Source organism: Nuphar pumila, chromosome 16, assembly GCF_984573655.1.
Source record: "Nuphar pumila chromosome 16, dmNupPumi1.hap1.1, whole genome shotgun sequence".
In the NCBI taxonomy this organism is placed as follows: Eukaryota; Viridiplantae; Streptophyta; class Magnoliopsida; order Nymphaeales; family Nymphaeaceae; genus Nuphar; species Nuphar pumila.
The window spans coordinates 41,960,696-41,966,337 of NC_143264.1; positions in this window are offsets into that span (position 1 = coordinate 41,960,696).

The window sequence follows — 5,642 nt, forward strand, 5'->3', positions numbered from 1 at the left end:
CTACCATATTGTTATCATCGCAAAATTTTTACTTTTGCAAATCAAACTGACCTTTGAAAAAGTTTTTGAAAATAACTCGCCTCCGTTTTAAAATGCGGGAAAATTCCGTAGAATGGGACTCGCCTATCGGTACGAGGTTCAACCGTTCCTGCCACCTTTAACAGGGGTAATTGAACCAAGGATTAATCTTATGCTCTACTCTATTCAACTTGTCTAAATCATATTCTAATTTCTAAATGCACATAGAATCAGGCATGTGCTATAAATTTTCAGAAAAATGCACATTTGAAAACATGATGTTTGCTTTGAATGATTGAAATATAAAATGTAAATCTTGGAAAATCGTGAATTGGGATTTCAAATATACTTCTGAGAGAAATAAAAATCGATTTTGAGGAATCCTTGACATTTGGTAAAAATCGATTCTGAGAGACTTGGTTTCTCTGAATTCAAACTTGGAAATTGAAATTCCAACTTAGAAAATTTGAATTTGGAACTTGGGAAATACTTGAAATATTCTTTGAAATTCAATGCTTTTGGGAAAATCGATTTTGCTATAAGACTTAGGAGATTTTGAGGAATTCAATTTCCTTGACTTAGAATTTGAATTGGAATTGGCAAATGCATGAAATGAATGAATATGGATTTGAGGAATTGAGAAATACTTTTTGTATTTTGAGAAATGCAGTGCATTTTTGAAGTTAGCCTAAGAGTGTAGGCTGAATGTGGCTAATGTGAAGATCATAAATCTAAGTATCATTCATATTCTGACTATGGCCATAAATACAAATTCCACCAAGTTTATAAACTTCATAGAAGCTAGTGCATGTGCCATTCGTGTAGACCATGGTGAATTTGTAAAAATATGCATGAATCATCATCCATCACACATTAACATTATAAAAAAAATAAACTATATGCAATGCAACCTAAGCTAAGCAGGAAATGTAAATTCTTATTCCAAAGTTTAATTACAAGTTACATCACTATTGAAATTTAAATACATGAAAAAATAAAGTCTTCAATGTACCTGCAAAACTAGAAAACTTGGTTAATGAAAATATGTTGGCTTTTCTAGATTTATCCAACAATATCAGGAAATTGTTGGATTTTGCTAGATATAAGCCTTTTCCATGATTCCCTTAAATCAAAATTGATAAAATATGAAATAAAATTGAATAAATAAGGAAGATAAGATATGAAATTTCGAAATTGGTGTCAAAATGACCAAAATACCCCTAATAACAAGACTATGGCCTTGAAATTAGGGTTTTTAGAAATATATTTGGTAAAGTGCAAGTTTTGAAATTCAAATGAAAATAAACTAGGCTAAAATATGATATGACATACTTAAACACATGAAAATTAAGGTTAGGGATTTCGAAATTTAGGTCAAATGACCAAATTGCCCCTGATAGCAAGACTATGGCCTTGAAATCAGGGTTTTCTGAAATAGATTTTGGTAAAAACTTAGGTTTTATGCACTAAATAAAATCAAATGAGCATCAAATTAAACCTAAAGCATCCTAATATGATTATGAACATGATTAAAACCTAAAAATATATGCTTATGCACGAAAATCCAATAATATCACAAAAACTGTGATTTTAGCAGTGTTTTTGGATCTTTCAGGAACCCGGTTTTGAAATTTGCTTAATTCAGCCATCAAATGGATTCCAAAATCCATAAAAATTGGTACTTGCACTTGTTATAACCCTAATGTCGAATTGGAATTATAAAAAATAATTTTTTGACATTAAATTAATCCGAAAATTGCATTAAACCCTAAAATATGCTATTTTTGACCTAATTCACCAACCTGTCTCAATCCAAGACCTGAACCAGGGGTCAAATCTCCATGGAAATTTATGAAATTTTACAGAGACTAACTAAGAAGAAAAACAGAGATTTCTCAATTTACAGATCGGAAAAATCATCTCCGGTTAGGGAGAAACCCTTCCGGCAATCTGAGCTAAAATATATCACTTTTAACAAGGATTAAAACAGCTATTTCAGATTGAAAATACAGACATAAATAACAATCCTATACAAAAATATCTGAAATTTTATTGGTGAATAGTAGACAGAAAATAACAATACTCAATTTTTACAGATCATGAATTGGATCTGTGGTTTGGGATTTATGACTAACACAAGTCTGATTAGGGTTTTGGTAAACCCTAACGAGTTTTAAATTTAAAAACAGATTCTTTGAAAGGGGAAAAATACTAAACAGTGATAAAAAAATCCGAAAATTTTACAGCAGAAAGATCTACTCAATGTGAATCCATAGCACTTTACAGATATAAAATCGGATATAAGATGAGAGAAATATCATCACAGCAAGTTACCTTCTTGATTTTAACCACTATTTTAAAGCTTTAAAAACCCGATTTGATGTCTGATTTATTTGACAGAGTTCTCGAGATGAAAAACCTCTGATTTTTCTACAGTAAGTCAATAACTCATGCATTCATCACATATAAAAAAATCAGAAATAAACAATTAGAACTTCCATCCGAAATAACATCATCTTTGCTGTTCTAAACCTAAAACACACAGAAATTTAAAAAAAACTTGGAAAACCATGCATTAACTAATGTAAATCAATAAAATAAACCATAAAACAGTAAATAAAAATTATTTTTATGCTGTAGAACGTAAAACAAACATGAATAAATCATGAAAATAAAATAAAAATAGGGAATCAATGGCTGGAATTTGATATCACCTTTAAAACATAGATTTAACCCATTAAAAAGGGTAAATCATATATTTTATTGGTTAATAATGTAAAGAATCATATTAAAATCAGTTCTAATGGATTAAAATCCCTGTAAATCATCCAAAACAGGGTTAGATCACCTTCTTGGATCGTTCTTGATGATTCTTGATGGTTCTTGAGGTGAAACCATGGTTGATCTTCCATAAGGAGGGGTGTCCAAGCCTAAATCTAGGTTTAAAGCATGAAAAAACATTAAATAAAATAAGAAAAGTGAAGAAGTTTATACCTTGGAGTTGCAGCAATGGAGGAAGGGCTGGAGAGGAGAGAGAAGCTCCAAGATTTGCTCCCAAGGTGGCTGGAAAAATCGTCCCCCCTATGGGGGCCTTTTATAACAATTTTTTAGGTTTTAAAAATTAGCAATTTTGAAATTTTTGGACTTCTAAAGGGGGGGCGATTTTGGGGTGGAGTTACCTAACTACCCCTAGTCTAAATTATCCTAAATAATGCCTAATTAACCCCTAGCTAATCCTAAAAAATCCCCAAATGTGATGCCACTTGGCATTTTCCACATTTGGGTTTTTAAAGTTCTTTAAAAACCTTTTAAAACACTAGTTTTAAAATCCAAAGTTCAAAATGAGTTTTTAAAATAACTTTTGACTCTTCTAAATCTCTAACACTAACCAAGACACTGACTAACCCTAGTCTAGCCATGACTTACTCGAATATGGCACCACCCCGGGTGGGCCCTACTTGAGTTTTTCAAAAAAAGATGATTTTAAAACTTGAAATTGAAGGATTTTTCAAAAGATTTTCAAAAGTAAACTTTGAAATTAAAATTTTTGAAATGGAATAGGGTTCTAACTGGGTCAGAATTCCTCTGGATATGGTTCCAACTAAGTGGGCCCATATCGATTTTTGAAAGTTTTGAAATAACTACTGAAAACAGCTTTGAAAAAGGGGTTAAAATCAATATTTGAAATTCAAGATCTCTGAAAATAGGGTCTCAGGCGAACTGGAACTCCGAGTCAGAGTCCTGAACTCTTAGGACTCTGAGATTTTAAATTTTAGAAAGCTAAATGAAAGGTTTTTGAAAGATTTTATCAAGAAACGATGAAATAAGTCAGAAAACACAGTCAGGGTTAGACTCCTAACTTGACCGAACTCTAAAATAGAGTCCTGAACTAACTGGACTCTGTAAAATGACCTAAATTTTGAAAATAATCGAAAAAGACTAAAAATGAAAGTAAAACAGACTTAAAAACAGACTCCTGACTGGATTAGGACTCTGAGACAGAGTCCTGATCAGACTGAAACTTTCAAAAATTTGAGAAATTTGATGAATAGAGGAATTCAGAAGCGACACCACCTTAATGGGTCTCATCTGTGAATTGAAATCGATTAAAATGTGAATTTGGAATGAATCCAGATTATTTTCTGAGAAAATACTTCGAAATATAAAGTCCTGGGGTTGGAAAATGACAGAGCATTGAATAAAAACCCAGGTTTTGAAATTGATTTTGAAATAAAGCTTTTTAAAATTCAAATCTGGATTGAATGTTTTGAAATAGGAGTGCTGGATCTCGAAAATGAGATGCAATGTCATACAATGCTATGCAGATACGTGCAATGACATGCAATGATCTGTAATGACTTATGAAATGGACAAACACTGGATGAAGGTAAAAATTTGGGGTGTTTACAGATGCCCCTCTTTGCTGCTAAGCCGGTTGAAAGCCGAGCTTAGTGGCAAAGAAAACACACCAAATTTGGACTATAAAAATGCCCCAGTTAGATGAATCTGACTGGGTATGAAAGAGTTAGTTCAAAGGATGATGATAGATATGAAATGAAGAATAAAGAGAAAATTTTATTTCGAAAAAAAAAAGGTGAGATTCAGGTTTTGCCCTTAACCTGGATGGGACAGAAAATACCTCGTATGGAACGAAGCTCAGGCTTAACCCTTAACCTGAAAGGGGACGATACCTCTTGGAAAAACGAGGCTCAGGCTTAACCCTTAACTGGAAAGGGGACGATACCTCATAGAAAAATGAGGCTCAGGCTTAACCCTTAACCTGAAAGGGGACGATACCTCGTGGAAAAACGAGGCTCAGGCTTAACCCTTAACCTGAAAGGGGACGATATACGGAGTCCTCGAATGAAGAAACCATAATGGGACCTTCGAATTTTGCACAATAAATCCGAGAGGGGTTTGCAAAAGGAGTTAAGGGGGTTCCCTAAAGCTTGAAAAGGGATTGATCTTGGACGTCTTTGCTAAGACTGAATGGCTTTTAAGACATATGACCTTTTGCGGAAAATTCAGGTTTAACCCTTAACCTGAACGGGAACTGTCTATGGTGGGACAGTGGGGAGCACAGGGAAGTGTGCGAATCTGAGAGCCCAGGCACTCAGATCAAAATAAGAAGGGAAGGATCTTGAACAACTCCCATCATCCGATCCTAAAAGGGATAACAACAACGCCTGGATACATCAAAATAAGCATCAAGTTCTCACTTCATGTCAGGATAACTTAAAAAGATTGCCAATAAGATAAAAAAATTGTAGTTGATTCGAGAATGATAAGCACATATATATATGAATAATATTCCCTCTTGTCTATCTGAAGTATTACCTCTGACTGGACTTAACTCCGTAGAATCAAGATTCGAATTCGACTATCATTGCCATTGACTTTCTCTCAAGGAAGCTATCAATTTCCTTGATATGGGCGGAAAAGAATATATTCTTGATATTACGAGAGCTATTGGTGAAAGAATATTGATAAAAGAATTTTGCAAAATTAAAGAAGATTCTTGATAGATTCGACAGTCTGATATCCTGGGATTCTCTTCTCATGATGATCTTTCTGCACTCTCTTTTTGACAGAATTGGAGCTTTCTTGGATTTTTCGGGAATTAC